The sequence below is a fragment of the Scleropages formosus genome, chromosome 1 (assembly GCF_900964775.1).
Source record: "Scleropages formosus chromosome 1, fSclFor1.1, whole genome shotgun sequence".
Classification (NCBI taxonomy): Eukaryota; Metazoa; Chordata; class Actinopteri; order Osteoglossiformes; family Osteoglossidae; genus Scleropages; species Scleropages formosus.
In genome coordinates, this window is record NC_041806.1 from 30,753,340 (window position 1) to 30,767,205 (window position 13,866).

Genomic DNA, 13,866 nt, shown 5'->3' on the forward strand with positions numbered 1-13,866 from the left:
TTAATGTTATTGGTTAACTTTTTTTGGTTTAGCAGGCTAAGTTGTAGTGTTAGTAAATAATGGTGTCCACATGTGTCCGTCTTTCTCACTGATGTAATCCTGCAGCTGTTTTTAAACATGTCCTTAGAAAATGCAAGGCCACCTGAGAGCAATGGGTGAAATTCCAGAATCAGTTTTCCAAATGTGCGGCCAACAGAAATCGGTACTGCTGTAAAGCAGTTCCAGAAGTGTGGTAATCTACAAGATGATTGTTTTTCTTCTACCATGTTCTAATGACTACATTTAAGTGGTGGTTATTTAATGTCATTATTGTGAACTGCATAATGAAGACAGCACAAAAACCCCAGAGAGCTTGTTAACCAAATCCTTACTGGACAAGGAAAAGGCTGAAAAGTTAAACTTTTATTTCACTGCTGTCTTTGGAGTTGGATAGATTTACATGATGATACAGACTTATACTTTTTCTTGTCTGAGTAGTTGTTGTTACTCTACCGTTACTGTATTTTAATATAATGTGTGCATATTCAACAAAAACTGAAGAAATACACACACACACATTTTCAGAACCGCTTGTCCCATACGGGGTCGCGGGGAACCGGAGCCTACCCGGTAACACAGGGCGTATGGCCAGAAGGGGAGGGGACACACAAAGGACGGGACGCCAGTCCGCCGCAAGGCACCCCAAGCGGGACTCGAACCCCAGACCCACCAGAAAGCAGGACCCTGTCCAACCCACTGCGCCCCCCACTGAAGAAATTGTTTTGAAATTATTTGATTTAATAATAATTAGATTTCTTTGTTTATGTATTTTTTTCAATAATTTAGCAAAGTATGTCTACCGTTTGCCAGTGGCATCATGGCTGGAGTGGCTGCCTTTGGCTGCGTGGGTTGCCGGTTTGATCCCTGCCTCTGGCTGTAGTGCCTTTGAGGAAGGTGCTTGCCCTGCAATGGCTCCACTGATTTTGTCCAGCTGTATCTCTGGGTAAGTTGTGGCCCTGCGATGGACTGGCGTCCCCTCCAGGCCAGGTCCCCACCCCCCCACAACCTTGGGGGATAGGCTCCAGCTGATTGTGGCTCTGCTCAGGACAACCAGTTATTGAAATTAATTGCTTGGTTAGATACAGCTTTATGTGATTCCTGGATCTAAACGCTAATTAATCAGTATTTTTGCTTTAAGGCTTTCCGTTTGTGTTTCTCGTATTTTCCTTGCAAAGCCATTTTACTTAATGACTGAGGTTTCAAATTTTCCATTATCAACTGTCTGTGCTTCCTGGTAAAACACAGTGAAGTTTACTGTTTAGTTTCCTTCCTGTAATTGATTCCCGTTGTGGCTGTGACTGCAGTTTATTTCACTTTGGTAAATTAGCTATGTCTGTCATGCCTCTTTCTGTAAACACTTCTGGATATAGAACTTTTTTTTCTTTTTTTTTTTTGGCTGAGTTTCTTGGATTTTCTGCATGGACTGGTTTTTGAAATGCTTCCCCCAGGCCAGATTTCACCAATTTCTGCTCCTGTCTGTTCCAAGTCATCTGGGGGCATGTTTCTGTGCAATGCCGCTGGTACTGAAGTTTCCCATCTCATTCTGCAACACACACAGCCTGGTTTACTGAATGAAAAGACACTGAGGGAGAGCAGCTAATAGCAATAGTGCACAGTGAGGGGTCTGGCATTCATGTCTTTAGATTTGTGTAGCAGGTACTAGCTGGATCTAATGGAAATTACTATGAAAATCATATTATTGGGGGGGTTCTAAAATGTTCAGTGGAAAGGTTAAAAACAGCAATAACAAATGTGAAACCTTTCCATGCTTGGCTATTCTGATTCTTTTTGCAATAGACATGTTTTGTTAGTAGTGTAATAACTAGTAGTAGTATATACTCTAATTTCAGTTGCCTGGATTGTGCAAATACAAGCACAGCTGAGGTAAATATTTTTCAACAATGTCATGAGTACAGTCAGACAGATTTTATCTAATCGTAACTTTCACTGAAAATGTTTTTGTTAGACTAATGATTTCTTTCACTCAGCATTTTAAGTTTGGTTGTCTTAATTTTTTTTTTTTATAATGTTCTATTGTGTCAAATGATTCAAAATATTGATAACCTCATTATTACACCTCCATTGCAAGCAATGATTGGAAATACTAGGTTTTAGTTGTAAAAGGTGGGCAATGAACAAAAAATTTTTTAAATATAGATTCTTTTGCCCTGTGGTAAACTGGTGTCCCATGGTGGGTGTGTCCCTTCCCTCTCCAGCCTTGCGCCCTATGTTGCTGGGTTAGCCTCTGGTTTGCCGCAACCCTGCCTGGGATAAGCGGTTTCAGACAGTTTGATTCTTCTTTCCTGCTCTGCCCTGACTCACACTGCGAAACACTTTTGAGAGTGAGCTTTACAAGTGCCCCTAGTATAAGGTTCCAAAAACACACTGTTCTAACAGCAAAGCCTGCAGGAAAGTTAAATGTGCCTTCAGCTTTGCCTTTCCCAGAACAAGGCTGGTAACTTTCTCAAAACCAGATGTTTCATCATGGTTGTATTGAGCTTTTAGATCTGATAATATGCATAGCTGAAACAATTCTTGGCGAATTTCTGTCCAATTGGTGCAATTCTAAAGAGCAGGCATAATGTTTGGTTACTTGTGATTCTTCTGGCAGGGGGGGGGGGAGAAACTGTCATCAGTGTTGCAACAACAGTAGAATGATTGGTATAGCTGAAGGATGTGGTGTAGGTTGAAAAGAGTTGGGGGGAGTCCAAGTACTGACCCTTGTAGAACACCAATTTAGAGTGAACGAAATACAGGGAGCCTTTCCAAGTCAGCTAGTAGGATCATTAATATAAAATGTATGTGGGAAAAATTATTCTTGCTGGGTGGCACGTCTGTGTGCTATCTCATGTTCATAGATACTGCAAAAACCTTGAATGCCTGGTCATAGGATCTAAGGATAGCAGCCCTCACTTAGCACTATTCCACAGTTAAGGAGTGCACCAATGTTGCTCTCTCAACATAATCAACTTTTGCTCAGCTGAACAGGTTAAGTGCACTTGGCAGTATGTCATACGTTGCCTGAATCAGAAACTTATGTTAGGTTACAAGGCCTTCCATTCCAGCACTTCTTCCTACCAATCTGTGCTACCTGCTGCAACATCCCACTGTCAGTCACATACTTCTACTTCTGTGCACAGTCCTTCCTGAATCAGTTATACTTGTCCTTCCCATAGACATTGCCATATTACCATGATGGAACAGTGCCCAAAGAAGCTCTTCCAGAAGCCGCTGTGACCACCACTGAAGCTGGGACTCTGCCTTCTCCACTCAATTGCCACCTGTCCTTACCTCAGTGCCCATTCCAGCAACTCTCTCATAGCTTAAATCTCTCTATTCCAGTACTTTCCTTGCCCATGTCACCCTAAACTCCACTTCAATGTTCCTGAAAGAACTTCAGGTTGTCACTGTGCCTGTACAAGGCATGTTGCTACAGATGCCTTGGGGTACCTGGAAGGTTGAGCAAGTAACAGCTTGACTTTCTCTTGAATGCTATGATTGTTGATATTGGTACGTCATAAACCAGATGGGGTCAGAGAATTAATGGCAGAATTTTGCATTGATAAACCCATGATTTAAACTTACCTTGATCTGGCTTAACCACTGCTGCAAGCCACCCCTTCAAGTTAGCAAGTTGCATTAATTGCAGCTCTGTCCCTCAAGATGCTAGTAAACAACTTACCTAAACTTTTATTGTCTTCGTTCATAAGAGAAACCTAGTGTTTCTCGCAATTGTTTGCGATGGAGCTGTAACAATGAAGCTATCCCTGTTTTTAAACAATTTTAAGAAATGCATTTCAACCCATCCATCTTCCATCCCACTTGTCCTAATAGGGTTGTGGTGGCAGCAGGGAGAGCAGAGAGGCCCCGCCGTTCCTGTCCCTTCCTGGATCAGGGCTGTGGTGTGGCGGAAGGGCTTGTGTGGTCTGGGTATCTCCAGAGCCATGTCGGCGGGAGCAGTATGCTCCTGGTAGGATCTCCCAAGGCGAACAGGTGTGGAGTGAAGATCCAGACTAACACGATCTGAAAAACCCCTATGAAAAATGGGAACAGAAGAATGTTTACCCTGCCCAGAATAGGGTCACTGCGACCTACCCCTGGAGCCAGACCTGGGGCTAGTGTTTCTAGGCGAGCGCCTGGTGGCCGGGCAGCCCACGTAACCAGGCTGGGCTCAGCCCGAAAAGGCATTGTGAGGGGGCCATGTGGGCCCACCACCTGCAAGGTCCAACAGGGGGGTCGGGTGCAATGTGTACCAGGCAGCAGGAGGGGGTGGTGCATGGTGATACATTTCAACCCAGCAAAAAACAAACTTTAAAGAAAACCAACGTTAAAATGCTGAGTGGAAGAAATTTAGTCCAACAAACATTTTCCATGAAAATTAGGATTAGAGCAAATCTGTCAGGGTGTATTAATGATATTGGTGAAACTGATTTAATCATTTATATCAGTTGTGCTTTCATGGCTGCAATCACAGAAGGGGTGAAATGCCCAGGAGGGGTGGGCAGCCACTGGCATTTGGAACCCCCGAGAGGCTTTTTTTTCTACCTTGATTTTCAGTTGGGAGTTTCTTGCTCCTTTCCTCCCTGCCCGGTGGGCATACTTATAACTTGGATAAATGCATTGTTAATGTATTATGTTGTTCTGTATTCAGCTGCTGCCTTTGTTTCTTTCCCTTATGCCTGTGTTCAAGTACTGTCACTGAATGAGAAGAGCACTCTATAAAAATGAATTGAATTAAATCCTGACAACTCAGAACAGTGAAAGACGGATGGAATCGGTGTCTACCCTGTGATAAAACAGTTTATCAGTAGGCTTATGAGTTTGGATATTCAAAACTTGGTTTTAAATTAGATTTTGTCTGTGCTTAAAACATAAGGGAGTTATTTTGCATATTTGGTGAAAAAATTAATGAATCTTAATTGGTTCCGTAACACATTTTTCCAGTTTAGATTAATTGTTACTACAGCCAGGGATGGACTGGGAGTAAAAAACGGCCCTGGATTTTCCCCCAAATAGGCCCCACCACAACTACAAACAGCCACTACTATCTCACAATATTACAGCAGTCGATGTATCGCATTTATGGCATATAACATCACAAAACCCATGGTGACTGAAATAAATTTGTATGAACTAAAATACTTGAAATCAACATAAAAAGAGCAGAACGCAAAAATGTATAATATGACACATAATGATAAACATAAACCTAGACTCTAGAAACCTGAAACAACAGAACTATTCTACAATTTGAGTATTCATATGTCTGTGTGTGTGTGTCCCCCTGAATAAGCAAATGAATACAGATAAGTTGATTTCAGATAAGTCTCAGTATAACATGTCACTTAATATTAAACCAATCCTAAATTACTTTTAGATTACTTATATATTCTTGTAACACTTTGAATGTTAAGGAAAGCAAACACATTGTTTTAGGTTTATTTTCAAACAAAATGGTTGTCTGTGTGATGTTATCCCAATCTTGGGGAGAGTTATAGCCTATGTTTTGCTATAATTTCAACTGTAGATAACGTGAGAACACCTGATTGTGCAAACTGACATGTAGCACCATTAGAACTGTTAAATTCTGTTTGTTTGGATGTGAGTTCGTGACCAGTTCGTGGGCAATTTAAAACGGAATGAATGGGTGTGAATTTGGATATTGGCTGGGTTAGCCTACATCCCACGATCAAAATAATATCGTTTTGCTGTCTACTGTTGCCACGCAACGACGAAAGTCATGGTGCAGCCAAGCTGAGTGAGAGTGACCATGTGTGCACAAATTATTTGCAAACTCGCTCATTCTCATGTTACATGTTAATCGGAGCAATCACCTTAGCTACTTCATTTACTCTATTTTCTAACTCAGTAGCAATGTAACCCGTTGTAGAATCGCTGCTGTCTCGTTATGAATGAATGGAATATTCACGTCAGACAATGCGGAGTGATAAATAGCAATGAACGTTATAAAATAAGTAGCAGTGAATGTTCGGACTAGGGATGTCCTGGGATTTTACTATAGTGCTGTTCATAGGCGACATGCTCTATAGTGAGAGAGGCGGGCAAAGGTAACCTGATGTAACTGTCCTGACAGGCAACTCACCAGAACCATTGGCTCGGGAGCAACTGCTGCTGTCTCTCCCTCATCAGGCTCAAGATTAAGGCTACTGCTGCTGGCAACACTATTGCTAAACATCTGTTATTTTTTTGCATTTTGTAGCGTCGGTCTCTAAGGACTTCGCTTTTTTTATCTTTTAGCTTCTCCCAACCGCCTTTATTTTTACGTTTTTTGCTTGCCGTCATGAGTGCACTCTCCTTTGTGTCAGTTTCGGTTTATTATAAGCAAAAAGAGATTGCATTCGCGCCGCCTTTTGTCGGCTGTCAACGTCATTTAATCTGACACTTTTTCTTCAATGATGAACCAGCCAGGCCGACGGACAGATGGCCATTCCGGACTTCTCCAGAAAGTCCAAATGGCCAGTCCGCCCCTGACTGCAGCCCTAACTTGGACAAGTGGGTAATGGTAACACACACACACACACACACACACTTTCAGAACCGCTTGTCCCATACGGGGTCGCGGGGAACCGGAACCAACCCGGCAACACAGGGCGTAAGGCCAGAGGGGGAGGGGACACACCCAGGACGGGACGCCAGTCCACCACAAGGCACCCCAAGCAGGACTCGAACCTCAGACCCACCGGAGAGCAGGACTGTGGTCCCACCCACTGCGCCACCGCACCCCCCGGTAATGATCACACACACACACACACACACACACACACACACACACACACACACACACACACACACACACACACACACACACACACACACACACACACACACACACACAACTGCTCATCCCATACGGGGTCGCGGGGAACCAGCACCTAACCCGGCAACTCAGGAGGGGGAGGGGACACACCCAGGACGGGACGCCAGTCCGCCGCAAGGCACCCCAAGCGGGACTCAAACCTCAGACCCACCAGAGAGCAGGACTGCGGCCCAACCCACTGCGCCACCACGCCCCCCGGTAATGATAACAATGAATGAATAAATTAATAAATGGTTCTTTTGGGAACTTGTTTTATGAGCAGAGTGTCAGCATCACATTTCTGTGTTTATTTTGTTTTATTCCTTTGAAAACCAATGGGTTGCAATGAATTATTGTATATTTAACAGCTGGTGGTGAGCCTAAGAACAGTTACTCCAGGGATCTGGTTTGTATTCTTGAAACATAAAACTTGACAAAATAAATGGAAAGCCAAAGAAAATAACTCAGGACTCCACTAGTTGAGTCGTGGGGGGAGGTGGGGGCTTCTTTAAGGCTGTCTAGGGAATTTGGCCCTGGTCACAGAGTATGACTGCTATGAACTTCAGGCTGCTCTTTGACCTAAGTGATGCCGTTTGCAGCAAAGCTGTTTTATTAGCTGTCATAACAGTCATGGCCATATGTAGAGAGAGCAGAATATTTCTACACACAAAAAATGTACGTAAAAAGCATATTTAATAAATGACAAAGGTAACTTTGTCTACACTTAAACTGCAAAAGGTTCAGAACACTGAAAACTGCACATTGAGAATTATCTGTGCTATTATGAATCTGGAACAGAATACAATAAAAATTATGTAGCAACCAAGTGTAGTTTTCTGTAACCACAATGTTAACAGGGACCATGTGTAAAAATACTGAAATGGATAGCAATTAAGTAATTTGGTCAAAATAAGAGGGAAAAAAAACATTAAATCTAGATAACCACTTTTGCTCCTGTAAAGTAGTATATATCCAATACTAATATGGTACATATTTTGTAAGCTGCACCATCACTACATTTAGTTTTTCAACTGACAATTTTCCCCAGAGCAATATACAATATTAAGCTACAATGATTTATCCATTCATGCAGCTGGGTAGCTTTTGCTAGAGCAATTCAAACTAAATACCTGATGGGATTCAAGCATGGGTTCTTCAAGTACAAGGCAACAGCTCTAATGACAACGGTACCTACTGTCTACTACACAGACGTAATCTGTTAAAGAAAATTTGAGTTATGCTTTCATTTATTTAGAGACTTCCATGTGGACAGCACGCAGATGCACACAGTATGTACAGTGAACAAAATAATATGTTTGCACTGATAACAATAATGTGCAACAAGCTTACTGTCATGATTCCGTCCAGGAAGTGAACCGTCGGACCCAAGTGTAGAGCATAGGCGTACTTTATTGAGGGGAATCTGAAAATCGTCGTCGGAGAAACAAGCGAGGGTCACAGAGAAGCAATCGTCGTACAGGGAGAATTCAAGAGCCGTAGTCACAGAACACGCAATAGGTTGATGGACACAAGGAGGGGGTAAAGGTTTAGGAGACGGGCCGAGGAGCAGGAACAAGGAAAGGGAGATAAGGAGAGGTAATCAAGCCGGTGAGAGAGATGCAAGTGAGTAGCAAGGCTGAACAAAATTCTGCGTCTCCGTGCTTTCCTTATATGCGCTCGTCCCCTGATCTGCCATTGGTGCCCCTCGTTGTGCTGAGGTGGAGGGCGTGACAGTACCCCCTTCCATGAGCAGCCCTCAATGACAACCTGGCAGACGCCCTCGGGGCCTGGGTGCAGGACTATCTGGATGTTCTATATGGAAAGCTGAGAGCAGGTCAGGGTCTAAGATGTTTCGAGCAGCCACCCAGCATTGTTTCTCTTCAAAAAGGAGAGCGGACACCTCCGGTGGTCCGCCTGCTGCTTCACTTGGGCTTGGCTGTGAAGGAGATGCCGCTGAACGGTCCGATAGACTTCGGCGCTGGCTTGGTACCATGCGTGCACCGCCGGCATGTCACTGGAGGCAGGTTGCCATGGGAATAACAGGGACTGGTACCCCAACATGCACTGAAATGGAGAGCATCCAGTGGACCCATGAGGCAGGGCGTTATGTGCGTATTTGGCCCATGGTAAGTACTTTACCCACTGCTGGGGCTGCTCCATGCAGTAACTGCACAGGAACCGGCTTACATCCTGCTGGAGTCTTTCCACTTGCCCGTTCGTCTGCGGTGGTACCCTGACGTCACGCCCAGCTTCTGCCAGAATGCCTTCCACAGCCAAGAGGTGAACTGGGGCGCCCGGTCCCACACTATATCCTCAGGTAAGCCAAAGAGGCGAAACGTGTGGAGGAATAGGAGCTCTGCGGTTTCTAGTGCTATCTGGAGCTTGGGGAGGGGTACCAGATGGCAAGCTTTGGAAAATTGATCTATGACTGTCATTATGGTGGTCTTACCATCCGATGCGGGCAGGTCCACTAAGAAATCCAGCGCGATGTAGGATCAGGGGCGGTTTGGCACCAGTAGGGGTTCCAGGAGTCCCGCAGGCTTCTGGTTAAAGGGCTTGACCTGGGCACACGCCAGCACGTAGTCGTGTGTCCTCAAGTAGCAACAACCACCAGAAATGCTTCTGGAGGAGGGCTTAGGTCTTGCCGTACGCTGGGTGGCCGGCTGCGGGATGATCGTGTGCCCACTGCAGGATTGTGGCTCTCATCCCGGGGGGAACGTACTGTTTGCCAGTGGGCATACCCGGAGCCGGTCGCAGGTTGGGCTCTCTTTCCTGGGCGAGCTGTCCGGTGTGACGGTGGTTTCAATGAAGCAATCCAGCGCCCATCTCTCGCCCCGGAACGCCAATTCCTTTCGTAGCCTTGGATTCAGTCCACGCCAAAAACAGGCGAGCAGGGCGGTCTGGTCCCAGGCACTGAACTCCACAAGGGTTCTGAACTCCACTGCATAATCTGCTGCCAAGCGGTTGCCTTGCGCCAGTCAGGTGGCCAAGAGCCTGCTCATGCGCTCCCAGCCACACCCCCTGGGTGGTGAGCGCACGCTGGTAGTGCTCATGCGCCGTTGGGTCCATTTTCAAGGCGGAACTTTCTGTCATGATTTCGTCCAGGAAGTGAATTGTCGGACCCAAGTGCAGAGCGTAGGCATACTTTATTGAGGGGAATCTGAAAATCGTCGTCAGGGAAACAAGTGAGGGTCACCGAGGAGGAATCATCGCACAGGGATAATCCAAGAGCCGTAGTCACAGAACACGCAATGGTCGATGGACACGAGGAGAGGGTGAAGGTTCAGGAAACGGGTTGGGGAGTAGGAACAAGGAAAGGGAAATCAGGAGAGGTATTCAAGCCGATGAGAGGGATGCGAGTGAGTAGCAAGGCTGAACGAGGTTCTGTGTCTGACTGCGGTCTGCGCTTTCCTTTTATGCCCTCGTCCCCTGATCCGCAGCAGGTGTTCCTCGTTGCACCGAGGTGGAGGACGTGACACTTACTATAACAGCTAGTCTAATTTACAAAGGAAAAACTAAATGCCCTGTAAAGTAGATTTCTTATTAATTACTATATGCAAAATATTTAAAACTGATGTTAACAGCATCTGGGTAATAGAGTAGTGATAAAAGATGATTCTCAAACAGAACTGAGCTGACTAAATTTAGAAATTCTTGCCAGTATAGCTCTTATTTCTTGTGGGGTTTTTTTGTACCTGTTAAAATTTTATTTTCAGTGTATTAATTTAAAGTTCTCCTTCAAAAACTTATATTGAACATTACATTCTTTTCATGTGAGGTCCTGCTGCTATAAAGTTGTAATAAAAGATAGATGTGCAGTTTAGATCGCAGGCTTTTATATGGTCTCTCAGTAAAGCCTGTATAACCCACCCTATTCCTTTCAGTTTGCTCCACAACCCCCAGTAAGAAAAGCATCTGCTGGATGTCATGGGAGTGAACATCTGGTGGTTTCTCATGCAACATGAAAATGAGAAAAACAAAAACCAGTTTTCCTTACATTTACATGTATTCATTTAGCAGGCGCTTTTCTCCAAAGCGACGTACATCTCAGAGAAATACAAACTTAGAAACTTTACTTGATTTAAATGGAGATATTTGGCTTAAAAATCTTGTAAGATAGAAATCAGTATAAGTCTGCAGTTACTGTTGGAAGCTGGAGAATTCTCAGCAGTTTTGTGTGTGTGGGTGTGTTTACTGGCAGAAATTTATTGTGATAATAATGTAGCGTTCAGTAAGGAGTTCAACAAAGAAAGACAAACTGGGGGTTTCAGTCTGAAACACAATTTCCCAGACCATCAGATCTCATTGTGTCTACACTCAGGTCTTAAAGCAAGAGCAGAATATCCCAATGGATCAAAACCTTATTCCTGAGCGTTGTGTTTGTGGTATGCAAAATATAGGAATATTATTAGGGTGGTTCAAAATCACATGGAGACCAGAACATGTTTGGCTGGAGTTTTCGTGAGTATGAAATACCCCAACTTTACAAGGGGTACTCATTACAGTTAACATATGAAATACTGAACACACCACTTGGGTTTCTTCACTGCTGGCTATGGGTTATAGTTGTGAGTTCTGCATAACAATTTGTACTGAGATTTTTTCATAGTCATTGAAAGATTTGCTTTTTTACAGGCATTTCTTGAGCTCCCATTCACATAGAGGCATAGAGTTCAAGAGTTCACAACAAAGAAATATTTAGTAATCTAAAAAAAACACATTCTATTATGACATACAGTCAGCCAGACTTTTGACATTGGCTCTTCCGTTTACAAAGAAGAAAGTCTATTTCCCAAAATCCTGAAGTCCCAAGTCTTGCATGCAGTTCGGGCAATTTCTTCTGGCTTACCTTCAGTCAAAAAAGGAGCAAAAGCGTTCATTTGGTTTTAAAACTATTTTGTTCTCACATTGCCATATGTTGTTTATTTAATTTTTTTTCTATCAGTTAGACTGCAGAGTTATAAACTTACTGCAGATTACTACAGACTTCTTCTGCTCTGGGCCAGTTGTTTATGGAGGAAACAGTAAAAAGTCCCAAACAGGAAACAAGATGTCAAAAAGGTAACACCAGCCTGTTAACACATGCAACCCAGCAGCCACTGGCACTGGACTGAAGCGCACATGGAGTTGTGAGGAGCCACACAGGAATGTCTGTGCGCACAAATGCTTTCCCTCTGTTTGTGAAAATTTGCTCTGGATATGGACTCCTTGTACTGAGCATTTTTATTTAATTTAAGCAATAAAATACTTCCCAAGACTGGATATTTAAGTGTTCTGCTCTTTTGTTCGCTCCATGTAAGATGTGGCAGCATTTACTTTGGTTGTTCCTTTACTGGGGGCGTGCGGTGGCGTAGCGGATTTGAGCAGGTCCTGCTCTTGGGTGGGTCTGGGGTTTGAGTCCCACTTGGGGTGCCTTGCAATGGACTGGCGTCCCGTCCTGGGTGTGTCCCCTCTCCCTCCAGCCTTGCACCCTATGTTACCAGGTAAGGCCCCAGCTCGCTTGGGACAAGCAGTTTCAGACTGTGTGTGTGTGTGTATGTGTGTGTGTGTGCGAGCACACATGCGTTCCTTTACTCTTGTGGGAAAAGGTATTTGCACCACATGAAATATTCTTGACATTCAGTTTGAACATTATGCTCAAATGACCTTTGAACATGAAGAAACAGCACAAATTTCAGGGAAATCTACCTGAATTAAGTACACTGGATAGTGTAATATTCAGTAATTGTAATAAATAAATATAAATGCAAAAGTATTGCACACTGGGCTATGGGGAGGCTAAGCAGGAAATGTAAATGTAGAACCATGTTTGCTTTGTGCATTAGAGGGTTCCATCTTTGGTTAACGTTACAGGGCGAGGCCCTTTTTTAATGGAAATCAGCAAAATTCAGAAGATTTTAATCATGGGGAATAAACCCTAGAAGGGGTCCATGTATTCTTGTTCTTAGATGCCTCCCATGAGAGTTACGATTACAGTCATTGTCAAATGTTATGCTTTCGGTTCCTCATAGTTTATGATGAAACCTATAAATTCCTGGAAAGGGAGTAAGAATTTTAACTGTGAGTTATTCTATGACTAATTGCTTCCTCTGGTCTGTGAGATTTACAGAGAAAAGTCCAGTAAACTGATTGTTCACACATGACACATAGTAGTATGCTGTCCTCTCTTCCATAACTGTATATCTCAATATGTTTGTCAGTGCTTCAGAAGTGAAGTGAGAAAGGCAGGACAAGAAACAATGGCCAAAGTGTAGAGAAATGCACATTAATCTGTAGAAAACCTAGTAGCATGTTTGGGCATTTTTTTGAAAGTTTGAAGCTTTTTGCAATCCCGTGAATTTGAACTGAGACTGGTTTGTGTTGAGGGTGCCTTCAATTTAGTCTTCTTTATCTTCTGGGTGTATTGTGTAAACAGCTTTGTTGGATTAAGGTGATAACTAAGCCTTTTGCGGTGAGAATAAGTAAGTCACCCAATACACACACACACACACACACACACTGTCTACAACCACTTGTCCCAGGTGGGGTCGTGGCAAACAGGAGCCTAACCCAGCAACACAGGGCGCAGGGATGGAGGGGGAGGGTCCACACCCAGGATGGGACGTCAGTCCACCGCAAGGCACCCCAAGCAGGACTTGAACCCCAGACCAACCCCATGGCAGGCCCTAGCCAAACCTGTCCCACACCCCTCTCACCCAATACATAATACATATTGAAGGAAAACATCTTTGCGAAAGATACAAAACCTGGAGAATGAAGAACTCCCAGCTTCTTACAGGAAAATGTGCAGCCAGAGTTTCACTTGGAAACTGTGCTGTTGAAACTCAGTTCCCCACAAAAAAGGAATAATTCTGGTCATTATTTTGCCAGAAGCCCAATATAGTGTTACCTGGCTTTACACTAGCACTCTTTGTTCTACAGAGCTTCAGACCTCAGACTTGGGATGTGTTGTGCAAGTTTCCATGTGACAGGAAGTCAGTCAAGAGGCAGTTCTGGGGGTCAGTGTCTAG